Source organism: Bos indicus, chromosome 13 (genome assembly GCF_029378745.1).
Source record: "Bos indicus isolate NIAB-ARS_2022 breed Sahiwal x Tharparkar chromosome 13, NIAB-ARS_B.indTharparkar_mat_pri_1.0, whole genome shotgun sequence".
Lineage (NCBI taxonomy): Eukaryota > Metazoa > Chordata > Mammalia > Artiodactyla > Bovidae > Bos > Bos indicus.
The window spans coordinates 38,253,806-38,269,000 of NC_091772.1; the positions used below are offsets into that span (position 1 = coordinate 38,253,806).

The window sequence follows — 15,195 nt, forward strand, 5'->3', positions numbered from 1 at the left end:
GCATAATTGGAGCAATGAAGGAGGTCATGATGTCTTTAAATTTGCTGGGCTGGGGTGGGGGGATGGTTGTGTCATGGGGTCCCAGAATGCAGATTGAATGAATGGATAGGCACAAGCATTTGAGAAATTAAAAAAAACTATAATTAAAAAAAAAAACAAAACTCTCAGAAAAATAGAAATAGAGAGGAACTGACTCAACCCTAACCCTGGCTGCTGAGCCAGCTAACAACTTCTGCACCCTCTTCAACTCTGAGGGTTTCCCTCCCTTTACTGTTTCACGTGAGCTGGGATTCAGGAAGGAGCCGAGACTAATACCTGTGCTCAGTCTACCCTCAACTCAGAAGGCAGGCACTAGAATTTTACTCTCTGTTTGAACCTAAAACCCAAATTCTCTCCTTGACCGCTGGCCCCCTCACACAAGGCTTGTTTACAAGCAGCCAGCCAGTCTTCTCCTCCCAGCCTCTCAGGTTGCAACTGTGCCTTCTTTCTCACCAGTCTGCACCTGATTCTTACTGTTCATTTAATCACATCTCACTGCAGGGCAGAGTGGGTGGTTTATCCCTCTGTTAGGAGGTAGGGCAGAGTCTGGAAAATTCTCTTTTAAGTGTAACCTGCCTGCCTTAGATCAACGTTGCCTCAGTTCAGTTTAGCTCAGTCGCTCAGTCGTGTTTGACTCTTTGTGAACCCATGGACTGCAGCACGCCGGGCCTCCCTGTCCATCACCAACTCCTGGAGTTTACTCAAACTCATGTCCATTGAGTCGGTGAGGCCATCCAATCATCTCATCCTCTGCTGTCCCCTTCTAAATCTTTCCCAGCATCTTTTCAAATGAGTTAGTTCTTCACATCAGGTGACCAAAGTATTGGAGTTTCAGCTTCAGCATCAGTCCTTCCAATGAATATTCAGGACTGATTTCCTTTAGGATTGACTGGTTGGATCTCCTTGCAGTCCAAGGGACTCTCAAGAGTCCTCTCCAACACCACAGTTCAGATGTCATATTTTTTACATTATGCAAGTAATATTTGGTTGTGTTCTTTTCATAAACATTAAGCCCTTATGAAAGATTCCCCCTTTACTCACCATTCCCAATTCAGGCAGATCTTGGAGATACTGCAGGCTTGGTCCCAGACCACAGCAATAAAGCAGGTCACACAAATTCTTTTGGTTTCCCAGGGCACATAAAGATGTTCACACTGTCTTAAGTGTGTGATAGCATTATGTCCAAAAGACAATGTATATACCTTAATTATAAAGTACTTCCCTTTTCACTCAGGCCTGTGATACCAGCAGGATGGGCAAGTGTCGCAGTCTTTACAATGCCAGGAAGCTCCATAGCCACTGAGCAGTCTAGAAGTGGCATGATAAAACAGTACAAGAAAGCCCATGTGGGCGCACAGCACTGAAGGCCAACGCTTTTGGAGGCACTTCTCATGCCAAGGGAATTGTGCTTGAAAAAGCAGGGGTTGAAACCAAACAGCCAGATTCTGCCATCAGGCAGTGTGCCAGGGTTCAGCTAATCAAGAATGGTAAAAAAGAAAAAAAAAATCACAGCTTTTGTACTCAATGATGGTTGCTTAAATTTTATTGAGGAAAATGATGAAGTTCTGGTTGCTGGCTTTGGTCACAAAGGCCATGCTATTGGCGACATTCCTGGAGCCCACTTTAAGGTTATCAAAGTAGCCATGTATCTGTTTTGACCTTATACAAAGGTAAGAAGGAAAGACCAAGCTCATACATTCTGATGATGAAAGCACAATAGTAATACATTTTCATGTGCCAAAAAAAGTACTTTCCTTCCCACAAGCCACGTGGCACAGCCTCCCCAAGAAAGTTCTTTCTTGATAAAAAATGATAACCATCATCTGAGCCTTCAAGGAGTCATAATCTTTTGCAGTACTAACACTGTAGATCGCCACTCACAGATCACCATCACAAACACGATAATAATGAAAAATTCTGAAATATTGCAAGAATTACCCAAATGTGACCCAGAGACACGAGGTGAGCAAATGCTGCTTAGAAAGTGGCACCAATAGACACGTTCAACATGGGGCTGGCACAAACGCTGAATGTGTAAAAAAAAAAAAAAACAACAAGCAATGCCTGCAAAGCACAGAAAAGTGACGTGCAACCAAACCAGGTGTCTGTACCAGACAGATGTGTCTCCAGTCCCGTTTTTATACATTTTCACATGCATTCACAAGCCCACAGGAAACATAAAGTGTTGTTTTATTGTGGGTTGTTTGCTCTTTTTTTTTTTTTCCTATTTTTTCCTGTTTTTTTTTTTTTTTTTTTTACATTTAACACATAAGAACACTGCATCTTTTCAGTTCTGAGTCTCAGCCATCTTTCTATGTTTAGTTCAGTTCAGTCACTCAATCGTGTCCGACTCTTTGCGACCCCATGAATCACAGCACGCCAGGCCTCCCTGTCCATCACCAACTCCCGGAGTTCACTCAGATTCACGTCCATCGAGTCAGTGATGCCATCCAGCCATCTCATCCTCTGTCGTCCCCTTCTCCTCCTGCCCCCAATCCCTCCCAGCATCAGAGTCTTTTCCAATGAGTCAACTCTTCTCATGAGGTGGCCAAAGTACTGGAGTTTCAGCTTCAGCATCATTCCTTCCAAAGAAATCCCAGGGCTGATCTCCTTCACAATGGACTGGTTGGATCTCCTTGCAGTCTAAGGGACTCTCAAGAGTCTTCTCCAACACCACAGTTCAAAAGCATCAATTCTTCGGCACTCAGCCTTCTTCACAGTCCAACACTCACATCCATACATGACCACAGGAAAAACCACAGCCTTGACTAGACGGACCTTTTTTGGCAAAGTAATGTCTCTGCTTTTGAATATGCTATCTAGGTTGGCCATAACTTTCCTTCCAAGGAGTAAGCGTCTTTTAATTTCATGGCTGCAGTCTTATAAATTTCTCCTTTAGTTTTTTACTCTTACCTGGATTTTATACTGTGGACATAACATTTTTATATAGTCATTCTTCAATTAATAAATATTTAGGTTCTTTCCTGTTTGTTTTGCAAGCAGCACAGCTGAGCATCACAGCACAGGGTCTGTGGTCGTGTGCCCCGGGCTGCGGATAAACACTGAGAAACTTCTATAGCAATTTGGTAGAGTGATGCTATGTCAAATCTCACAATAAAAATCATGGGCTTGTATTTTGTAAGCCTTTGTGTTTTAAAAACTTTATTCCTCTAGCAATTCATTCTACTGTAAGAGTAAAAATGTATTAGTTTGTGACAGGTTGGAAATAAAGGCTGGAACTTGCTCAGGATCATGGAGTAGTGCTTTTGTGACCAGCCTCACACACCCACGATGTCACGCTTCTGCAGATTCAAAGAAGTGATTCTCTTGGTTATAGGATGTGGACATTTTTGTATTATAATAGACTGTGTCAACTTGCCCCTCAAAGGGGCTAAGACAGCCTCCCCACCTCCACACACACACACCAATCACTAGTATTTTCTTTTCTTTGGGCCATCCTGTGCAAGATCTCAGTTTCCCCACCAGGGATGGAACTTGGGCCCTTAGCAGTAAGACCACAGAGTCCTAACCACTGGACCACCAGAGAATTCCCACAGTTGAACTTTTAACTCACATGTTCCCAAAAACCAGGAAGGTGGAACTTCTTTTTATATGTTCATTGTCTCTTTCCGTTTCTTAGAGCCCAGGAAGTCAGCCAGGCCCTGGACTGTGACAACCCATCTTTCACTTTGTCTGCTTTGAAGTCCTAGGTGGTCCCAGGAGGTGGGCCAGACCAGGATGATTCCCTCTTTGTGCAAGGAGGCAGGGCTGCACCCAGGGCCCACAACGAACCTCAGACAGTTGATGGCAGAGCCCAGGTCTCCCAGCCCAGAATTCTCACTCCAGACCCAGAAGGAAAGCCCAGGCCCAGGAGCTCAGCAGAACAGGCTGGGAATGCAGGTGGGGCTGTGAGGAGTCAGAATAAGAAGCCAGAACTAACTCTAACCCTAAGCTCTGTCTCCCTTCCCCACTCCTCACCAGGGATCACCGCCCTTTAGAAAGCCCTTGCCTTTGAATCCTTGCAACAAGGTCGACTTCTGCTGCTGCTGCTGCTAAGTCGCTTCAGTCATGTCCGACTCTGTGCGACCCCATAGACGGCAGCCCACCAGGCTCCCCTGTCCCTGGGATTCTCCAGGCAAGAACACCGGAGTGGGTTGCCATTGCCTTCTCCAATGCATGAAAGAGAAAAGTGAAAGTGAAGTCGCTCAGTCATGTCTGACTCTTAGTGACCCCATGGACTGCAGCCCACCAGGCTCCTCTGTCCATGGGATTTTCCAGGCAAGAGTACTGGAGTGGGGTGCCATTGCCTTCTCCGGTCGACTTCTGAGGGAACCCAAACTAAGGACCTTCCCAGCTCTCTCAGGAGTTGGTAAGATCAGGTGAAGCTTGTAAACAAAGGTTGAGGTTAACATCATGACCTCTCGGCACGCCCCCGTGTGCCACACAAACAGAGCTCCTAGTCAGTGTGACTCGGGTGGCCTCCAGCTTTCAGACCCTAGGGGGCTCTCTGGGGGGACTCCAAGATAGAAGGGACAGGAACTGTAAAAGGCAGTCATTTTGGAGCTGATTTGGACTCTGCCTGGTTTGAACAGCTCCTCATCCAAAAATCACAACTTCCAACTCCACATGGCAGGGATTCCTTCAAAGACACAGCTCTGCCAACACACCAGTCAACTAAGGAATATGTTTTATGTACAGTCTAGCCCATAATGGATATCAAACAGAAGGTGTGACCTTGCCCTCAAAGGCCCACAGAACCCAAGCAGAATAGCTAACAATTAGCCAAGCAAGAAGGAAGGGCAGCAAAATCCTGGGAAACTATAAGGAGCCAGAAAACATGGGGGCTGGTCCACAGGACACGGGAGTCCTGACGGCGCTCCTCGCAGCCAGGGTTGCAGGACTGGGAATAAAGTAAAAAATGATTGTATCAGATTATCATTCACAGAATAGAAGATCCTGAAGTCCACCTGGATAGAAATAGCTACCTGATCAAATAAGTCCATGGAGCAGAAGGGACAGCTCTTTCTTGCTGTGGAAATCTGATCAATACAATCTGATCAATACACAGAGAGAAGAAGGTGAGGAGGGAGGGGAAAACAGAGCAATGTTGAAGACAAGATCTGCTGGCTGATGGAGGCTAGAACCGTGGAAAGTTTGAGGAGAAAAGGCACCTGAACAGCCTCCAGGAATCTCTCCTGAGGTGTCTGTTCATGGGGCAGGGGTGAGAAGTGACTCTGACCTCGCAGAGGGAAAGCCCCTTGGGACCACTTGACCAGAGAGCCCAGTATGTGCACACGTGTGCGAGCTCAGTCGTGTCCAACTCTTTGTGACCCCATGGACTGTACCCCACCAGGCTCCTCTGTCCATGGGATTCTCCAGGCAAGAATAGCAGACTGGTTAGCCATTCCCTTCTCCAGGGGATCTTCCAGACCCAGGGGATCGAACCCTCGTTTCCTGCCTCTCCTGTACTGGCAGGCAGGTTCTTTAACCAGCTGAGCCACTGGGGAAGCCCAGAGAGCCAGGCATCGTTGCACAAGTCAACACTGTGACCCTGTGGCCTGGGATCCCAGGCTCCATGTCTGCGGTGCCCTGGCCAGGCTCAGGTCCTCCACCCAGCTGTGAGGACCCCACCAAGCCTGGGCTGAGGGGCCTTTGGCCAGGTGACCAGTCAACACACCTCGCAGGTCTTCAGGTCCCGACAGACAAGGAACAGCTTGGGAACCTTTGCCAAGGGCAACGCAGCAGAGACATAGTACAAGCAGATGCATGTGCAGGGTACTGGATGTGTTCCTGGAGCCAAGAAGGACTTTAGTGGAAAAGCTGGCGAGGTTCACGCAGGGTTTCAGCTTGGACTCAGGGTGTTAGTGTCAGTTAAACTTTGACTTGACCACTGGGCTACGTGTTTGTAAGTTTGGGGAGGCTGGTAGAGGAGGATGGGAAGCTTTCGGTACTGTCCTTGCAACTTTACTACCAGTACTTCTTGAAATGTAGTTCAAGTAAATGAAAAGTGTTTTAAGAAACAGCAAATGTCCAGTTTGCCATCAAAGTCCATCTCAGGAAAGGAACAATTGCCACACCTGTGTTGATGTGAGCAGTGCTCAAAACTAGGGCGATGGACCTCAAAATATTCTGCTGTGTGTGGGAGGGAGGTAAGAGCCAAGGTCCCCAGGTTCCGAGGAGGCAAAAATGACAAGATCCCATCTGAACAGGATGACAGAGGATGAGATGGTTGGATGGCATCACTGACTCAAAGGACATGAGTTTGAGCAAGCTCCAGGAGATGGTGAAGGACAAGGAAGCCTGGTGTGCTGCAGTCCATGGGGTTGCAAAGAGTCAGACACGACTGAACACCACCAATATGAATAAATTTGGCAGAAAAAAATGTTCAGTGGCCTGTCCGAGGGCCAGTCACACACTAATCAATAGCGTTCCCCAACTCTGGGGTCCCAGCTGGGGGTTCCCGGGCTTGTGTGCTGCACCCACCCAGTTCAGGAGCTGGTTTCCTAGAAAACCACGTGCAAATCTGTTTCAAGAGCACATCCTGTCCCCACAGACTCTATGTGGCTTGTTCAAGCTGGGATCAGGAGCCCTGCCGCAGCCAGGAGCATTTGGAGGACATTTGGGGGGAATGTGCTTGGGACCAGACTTGACACGTGGGGAGCCAGATGACTGGTTCGACGTGAAGTGACCTGGGAGAGCTATGCTAGGCCCAGCAGAGGCAGGGCTGTCTGGGGAGCCTGTTTGCAGAGAGGAGGGAACCCCCAGGGCTGCCACGTCTGCTCAGGCCTTTAAGCAAATACTGGCCTGTTTGCAGCCAGGGGAGAAACAAATATTGATGGAGTGAGGAGCAGCACAAGGCCAGGAGGCTGAGGCCACAGAGGGAGCCTGGCCGAGGAAGAGTCCTTGGAAGGAGCCCCGAGACCCCCAGGCCACAGAGCTCCCCTCTGCAGGGCCCCAGAGGGGCCTTTACACATGTTGCCCTCACAGCTTTTTGGCTGAGATGCTGCTGAGGCATTTGGGATCAGTGGCCAGGACGGGAGCCACGCCAGGGGCTCGGGTGGGAGCCACGCCAGGGGCTTCGGCGGTGGGCAGTGTTTGGCAAAGGCGTAGCACCAAAGGGCCGCCCAGGTCTGGAAGATCCTAGGTGAATCCAATCCTGCTGCAGCGGGTGCTTCATGGGTCCCGGGGGCGTCCAACGGGGGCAAGGAGCTTCTTGATATGGGCGCAGGGCTGTCATCAGAGGCCCCCCAGGGGCGCTGGGTAAAAATGTACTTTCCTCCCCCGAGCCCTACCACCCCCATACCCCTCCATTCACCCAGAGATGGAGCCTTGGACTGTGCATTTTTAGCACCTTCCCTGCTGATTCTATGTCCATTCAGGTGTGAGGCCCATTAGACCCATTTCACAGAAGAGTAAGTAGAGACCCAGAGCAGGAAGTGGGCGGGCACAGCTTCTTTTGGTTGCAAGTGCTGGGGGAGGGCAGCTAGGGAGGCTGGAGGGGCCAGGTGTCCTCCTCACCTCTCCCAGCCCCCATGAGCAGCAAGCTTGCTTCCACCACTTTGGCCAGGAATGCCTTTCCCTCCCTCCACCAGGTTGTCCAGACCATCCCTCTGGCCAGGGGGTCTCACCCCTGCCTATAGGACCCCCACCTCCAGCCCAGGAAGGAGGTCCTGGGGGTGGGGTGTCAGCAGGGGAGGCGGGAGTCACACTTGTGCAGAAGGAAAGCCTGCAAGACGATTGGGTGTCTCACCTCTCTGTCCTGCCCCTCAGTGACTTCACTTACTTTTCTGTAGTTTCTCCCTTAACATGTAATTTGGGGGAAATTAAACAATTTAAGAAACTTGGGGGACAAGAAGACGTTTTCACAAAAAAAGCACAAACTGACATTAAACCAGGCTGAGCTGGAGTCTCCGTGGCCATGTGGCCTCGGGTGGGTCACTCTGAGCCCTGGATGCTCACTTGCAACTCAGGGGATTGTAGGAACTTGCAAACGTGGCCTTGGTGTCTGCAGCACCTCCATCAAAAAGCTGGGTCAAATAGCCCTCCCCTTGAATCTTATAAGTTAACAAAATACGTCAGAAGTGACAGTGCTGGGAGGGTGAGATGAATTGGGAGACTGGGATTAACATATACACTATTGATACTGTGTACTAATATAAAATAGATAATTAACGAGAGCCTACTGTATAGCACAGGGAACTCTACTCTATGCTCTGTGGTGACCTAGATGGGAAGGAAATCCAAAAGGGAGGGGATATATGTATATGTATGACTGACTGACTTTGTTGTACAGTAGAAACTAACACTACATTGTAAAAGTGACTATACTCTAAAAGAAATTAATTAAAAAATACAGTGACAGTGTCGGTTCGAGCCCAGACTCACTCTCCTGGAAGCTTGTCCAGGGGCCATGAACATAACCTGCGTGAGGCTTGCTGGGAGCCGGGACTCCACAGAACCAAGACCACCCTTCCCAGGCGCGGTCATTCTAAGCCCCTGCCCCCGCCGGCCTGGCAGCCAACCTTGGTACTGGAAATACTTCCTGGCTGGGTCTAGCCATTAAAAATCAAGAGCTTTTATTTTAAGCTACTATGTGCTCGAGTGGTTGTTGCACAGCACTAGCTAACGGATACAGACTCTAAAAATGCCCCACTGGACAACCATCGTCCTTGCTCTTTTTTTTTTTAATTTACTTATTTTTTAATTGAAGGATAATTGCTTTACAGAATTTTGTTGATTTCTGCCGAACATCAACAGGAATCAGCCATGGGTATATGTATATCCCCTCCCTCTTGAATATCCTTGCTCTTTCTTTCCTTTTTCCTCCACCTGGACTCTCTTCCCAAACACCCATGGGCCTCTCTCATCACCTTCAGGCCTCTGATGAGTGAAGCTACCCTTGGCAATTGCATGTAAAATAACGGCTCCAGCCCTGCTCACCCTCCCAGACATGTGTCTCAGCAAAGCAGCATCCCAACACCTCTATGAACCTGCTCGTTTGTTTACTGTTGCTCTTGCCCCCACACTCACAGCAGAATAAAGTCCAGGAGGGCAAGGATGGTGTGTGTTTCATCCCCTGCTGTCCCTCACGCCCAGCACGTGATTCAGGCTGTTGGTAGAGTGAGTGATGAGTTCTCCTCATGCTCCTGTGACTCCTGTTCATCAGGTTATAGACCAGCCTGGGTAGAGTCATTCTGGGCATCCCCTCCTCGGCCTGCCTCACTCCAGAGACTCACTGCCCTGGTCTTTGCCTTTGAACGCTGATGCCTTTAGAGTGTGAATGGGTCTCCACATCGCCTAGTGGTCCTCTTTCCCTCCATCCACCACTGCAGACGCTTTCACCCCTGGGGACACTTCCACTCTTACTTTTCAGATGGGAAATCAAGGGTGAGTGACTTGTCCAAGGAGATGGGGGTAATTGGAGGCATGTCTTGTCCAGTCCTCGGTAAGACCACTGGATAGAGGCGCCTCCTGCTTCCTGGCCCCGGGCCCCACAGGACCCCCAGCCAGGAGACCCCACCAGAACCCTTTCTCCTGCTCAAGGTTGCGCCTGACCTGCCCTTTCTGCAGTAGAAACTCTGGCATCCCTGGAGCCTCAAGACGCTGACGTCAGCTCAGACTTGTTTAGTGTGAAGCCAACAGCAGGGCTCTTGGACCTTGGCCTCGGGGCCCCTCTGCACTGAGACCTTCAGACACTAAGGGAGAGGGGCAAGGAGGGGGTGCCCTGCCACCTCCGGGCAGCTGCCTCCTGCCCCTCAACCTCCCTCTCGCCCCTGTGGGCCCCTTGAAGTAGATACTGGTCATTCAGGAGTGCTTGCATGCTCGGTCCTGTCTGACTCTTTGTGACCCCACAGGCTGTAGCCCGCCAGACTCCTCTGTAATTGAGGAGGAAAACCACCAAGTGCCAGTCTCTGGAGCTCCTGAGAGCGCTGTTTCCTGGGGTTCAGGCTCTTCACACGATCAGGGCAGAGGGTGTGGCTCTGGAAGCCTGGCAGGGGGTATGGAGGCAAGGGGGCCAGGGTCTGGGCCTGTGGACCCCCACCTCCAGCCCACCCCACCACAGCTGAGGACCCCCAGCTCCTGCCCCTTTCTGGGTGGGTCCCTCCCTGGGGGAGCAGCTGGGCCCCGGGACAGAGGGCCCACTGTGTGTGCAGGGGCAGCAATGGGTGGTCTTGGTGGTTAGTGTTGATCCTAGGGTACCTGCAGTGCCCCGGGGGAAAGAGACCAAAGAGTGGCTCCCAGGGGGTGGGGTGTCCACAGAGCAGGGCAGGGGGAGCGGAAGCCTCATGTGGTTGACTCGCCCCCTTCGGGTGAAGTGCTGGGTTGCCTCCCCCCACCCCCCACCCCACCCCCAGCCAAAGAGCTTCACCCACTAAACGGCCCCTGTGGGTATGCAGCTCCACAGTCCGGGGCTGGGGTCTAGGAGCTGCAGGGGCTGCCTGCCTGGCCAGAGAAAAGTCACAACCTGTCAACCTCTGGCTGCCCTCTGGACGCCTGAGATAGGAACCCAGGCAGAGATGGAATTCCTCAGATGGTATTTTTGTTACTGTTCAGTCGCTAAGTCGTGTTTAACTCTGCAACCCCATGGACTGCAGCACGCCAGGCTTCCCTGTCCTTCACTATCTCACACTCAATGAGGAGATGTAAGACATTCAATCCCTGGGTCAGGAAGATCCCCTGGAGAAGGGAATTGCTTTCCACTCCAGTATCCTTGCCTGGAGAATCCCATGGACAGATGAGCCTGGCGGGCTACAGTCCATGGGGCTGCAGAGAGTTGGGCACAACTGAGTGTCTGAGCACCCTATTAAATGGCTCTAAACCAGTGGAACAAACAGCCCTAACTGGGAGTCTGCTGTGTGCATGGCCCTCAGCCAAGAGCCGGTGGGGACAAATAAGGGGACAACGTCACTTTCAAGAAGCACCTACTATGCACTGAGTACTGTGCTTCCAAAGCCTTTGCCTGGACCACCTCCCTCAGTCCTCACAGCTCCTCCAACTAGTTGGGACTATTACCCAGGACAAGACTGATGTTCCAACGCCCCTTAGGTACACACAGGGGGCCCCAAACCTCCCCATCTTAGCCCTCCTGTTGTGCTCAGAGCAACCCCCCAACCACTAGAGAACACCCCCTCCCCCACCACCGACCCTGCCCTTGTCCCCATGCAAAAGTGCAGAGGTGTGAGCTTTGGGAGTGGCTGGTGGAGGGAGGCAGAAGCAAACCAACTGGGTGATGAGAAAGCATCAGAGTCCTCACCCCCAGGAGACACAGACCAGTCAGAGGAACAAGCCTGGGAAGAAAATGATCAGGAGAATTAAACCCCAACATGAGGCAGGGATACAGGAGAGGGAACCACCCAGAGCCAGATGCTGGGCATCCGACTGCCATGCCCCTGCTCTCTTTGCAGTCCCGTGACGATTCTACAAAGCGTCTGGAAAAGCATCTAGAACAGCACTAGGTGGACCACTGCCTCCCACTCTACTCCAGACCGCTTGCTAACAGGTTCTCCCTCCCCTTGCAGGGCTCTGCACACAGCTGCAGACCACCCCCCCGCCGCCTAGAGAAGTCAGCCAGCTGGAAAAAGCAGCCCCTTCATTAAGGCAAGGAGGGGACTCCCATTGCAGCCCCCAGGTCCTGGGAAACTGCTGAGGAGATACAATAAAATTAGAGGGAAGGGCAGTGAGCAGCTCACAGGGCAGGAGTGGGCGGTTCAGTCTCTCATCAGGCTGATTAGATGCGGTCCCAGCCCAGGCCCTCGGGAGGCGTAACCCACCTCCTAGGGGGTTGAGGGCTTCCTCGCCAAAACCCAGGGGGCCCCAGCCACAGCCTTCTGGACAGAGCCTGGCTTCTCACTCTAGGAGGAGGACCAAGCGTTCCCACAGGCACCCTTTAACCTGTGTGTCCAGCTGAGACTCATGTTCCTCATCTGTAAAATGGGTTTAATGAGCACTTGGCTCATGGTAATAACTGGATTCACCTAAACAAGGGGCTCTGATCCTGCCTCTACATCAGAACCAGGGGTGAGTGCTGTCCACTAACCCCCTACACTGGAATCAGAAACTTGGGGGTCGGCCCAGGCATCAGCAATTCTAACACATTTTGTTGTTTTGTATTTTTTTGGGGGGTGGGGGGTAGGTCGTGTAGGTCTAGGAGTCTAAGCCGCTGGACACCAGGGGAGTCTCCGGGCTTCAGCATTTTAAGTCTCCCACAGTAGCTCTGAGCCAGAGCTACCACCCCTCTGGACCACACTGAACCTTCCCATCCATCATACGTTAAGTCCTATTGGTCACCGGGGGTCTGGAGATACCTTCATTCACCTGCCTGGCTCCCGGGCTGGGAGGGCTTCAAGGCTGGGCTCAGCTGGCCCCTCCTGCACGTGGCTTGGCTTCTCCCAGCATTGCAGCTGGAGAGACAGACACTGGAAGAGACCAGAGGGAGCAGAGAGCAAGGCTTCCTCCTGTCCCTACGGGAAGGTTCCACCCACACCCACCCACAGTGCTGCTCTGTCCCATCCCATGGATTACAAGCATGTCACCAAAGCCAGCCTGGGTACGGGGGGAAGATCAGGCTCCTGGGGTGGGTGGTCCCATTATAGAAGTACACGTGGGGTATGGACGCCTTGGGAGCAAACCACCTCAGGGCAGCATCTGCAAATCAGGTGGGGCTTTGCAGTTGAGGACTGGGCCTTTATGTCGCATCAGAAGGGTCTTTTGTAGACCAAGGTCATGATCAGACGTGGCCAGAGTGAACTCGGGCTGAAACTGCTGGTGACGCACGGCTTCCTGACAACCCTGACCCCCAAGGCCCTCCTCAGCTTGCACACACTGGCCTGTCTGGGGCCCTGACTCTGTCCCAGCCCTGCTCTGTGGGACAAGCGCTCTGCAGGCAGTGCAGACAGGTCCAGAGGACTGAAGACACAAACAAGAAACACTTGTGCAAGCCCCACAGGCTTCACAGCAGTTTCCTTCTGGAAAAATCCACCCAGACTTGCCACTTTCTGGGCCAGGGCAGCTTTCCAGAACAAATGGACTTCATCCATCACCTGCCTGTTCAGTGGCTGCGTCTCCCCTGGTCCTCAGGAGCCTCTTCCTGGGTTCTTCCTCCCACTCTTGCCCTAAAGTCCATGCCTGGCCACTTGCCTGCTAGAGTCTGAAAAGGTTGATGATACAATCAACTGCCCAGAGCAGAGATGAGTGACACCCCCGAGTGACTCACTCAGCTGTCTGCAGGCACCTCCCTTCCCTGGCAGGCCAGGCCAGCGGGGAGCTGAGCATTCCATCACTAGGTCAGGAATTAGCATATTAGGCCTATATCTGGGAAAAACTGGCCCTAGCCTAAACCTAGCAGGGCTTTAACTTGCTGCTCTGGAATCTCGCCTGGTCTTAGGTCTCAGAACAGGGAAGAGTCCCCTCCCGTGACCTTGCAATGTGTTGTTCAGTCGCTGAGTCATATCCAACTCTGCGACCCCAGGGACTGCAGCACACCAAGTTTTAGATACATCGTTCCCACCCCAGTCTTCAAACTCTACCAAAATGACAAGTCTGCAACATGGAGGTTAAAAAAGGCGGCCAGTCTTTCCTGACCCCTCAAAACCTCCACCCCTTTGACTGATGCTAAAAACCCTTGATAGGCTGAGGGTGCACATGAATTAATGCAAGAGCTGAAAGGCAGGTGTAGGATGAAGTGGCTGTAGGCTGGGATTACCGGCTCTCTTTTCCCAAGATTACAGGTCTCACGATTTAACAAGCTTTAAAAAGAGGTTTTGTAAAGCATGAAAGTTAAGACCCAATTAAAATTAAAATCCTCCTAAAATGGCTAGGCTAAATCTTTCTAAGTGAAGCCTTTGCAGAATGGGGAGGAAGGCTGCTGGAATGGGGGTGGGGTGTGTGTGGCCCACCCTCACTGCCTCCACACTTGTCTGCAGGGGGTCCTGCCGTTTCTGGTGGGACTAACAGTCCAGACAAAAAGATGTACAAGTGTTCAGGCTTCAGGACTCCAAGGCTCAAGAGACCAAGCCCTGGATCATTTTCTGTAAAATACCAACAACCACATGCATAGGTAGAGGGGAAATCAGAAACATTCAGTAACTGACTTTCATGGGATGCCGTATGATTGAGGATTTCTTCTAGTAGTCAGAAATAAAGATTATGAACAGAAAGTGAACACCTTTTGAATGGCAACAAGGAATCACCTCGCTCTGCTTGAACAGGCAGGGGTGCCTTCTGTCTGTGCTGAGGGGTGTAGGGACAGGGGAGCCTGTCCTCGGCACCAGTTCATCTGGCCCCTGGGGAAGAGCCCAGGTTTGCAGAAAGGCAGTAATGGCTCCACTGACAGACACGGGGTGAGAGGTGATAGGACTAGAAATGCCCCCACCTACCCAGAACCCCATGGAGTTTCATGACCAGCAAGATGTTAGTGCAGAAGGTAACAAGCCCATTACCGTGAGGGGCACCTAGTTTAAAGCTCTGCTGCACTACAGACCTGGCTGGCTCAGAAGAGGAGCCCCTTAAGCCACTAAGCATGACCAGAACCTAGTCCCCAGCATCCTGGCCACCTTTACCACACCCAGCAATGGCTGTCCAAACCAAGTTCCCCCTATTAAGCCCTGAGGCAAGGTGGGCCGGCAGCCACCAACTCCTAGGTCCAGGTGCAACCCCAGACACACCCGAGTGTTGGTTACCGGGCCGCCAGGTGAGCAGGACGGAGACACGGTTAGGAACCCAGACTGTTTAAATCAACAAGAGAGCAGGAACGACTTGTGTCCAGGCCTGTTTTTAGCTGCTTAACTGGCTGGGAAGACAAGACTTCAACATCAGTTTAACATTTGTTCAAAACCAATGTTTTACAACCCCCACACCAGTTACAACTGATTAAGACTGCTAAAAGCAGTGCGGTGGGTGAACTTTTTTACAGTCTCCAAGTGTATCTTTCAAATAATTATGAAAGATGTAATAAAACTTCAGAGGTGGAAATCTGGCGGACACCACCTCAAGGCTCAGTGACGGACAATGGGGCAGATGGACCCTTATGAACAGGCCTGTCCTGTGAATGAGGATGAGAAGAGAGGCCAGGACAGCGCCAGGCAACTACCCCACCACCCCAAAGCTGGGCTGCAGCCCGGCGCATTGGGCCTGTTTCCCCCAGAATCACTCCACAGA

General features: G+C 51.4%; 1 pseudogene; it reads left to right on the forward strand.

Annotated features, from left to right (window-relative positions):
• Window positions 1-1,291: 1,291 nt before the first annotated feature.
• On the forward strand, window positions 1,292-1,759 carry LOC109567813 (small ribosomal subunit protein uS12-like; annotated as a pseudogene).
• The last annotated feature ends 13,436 nt before the right edge of the window (window positions 1,760-15,195 follow it).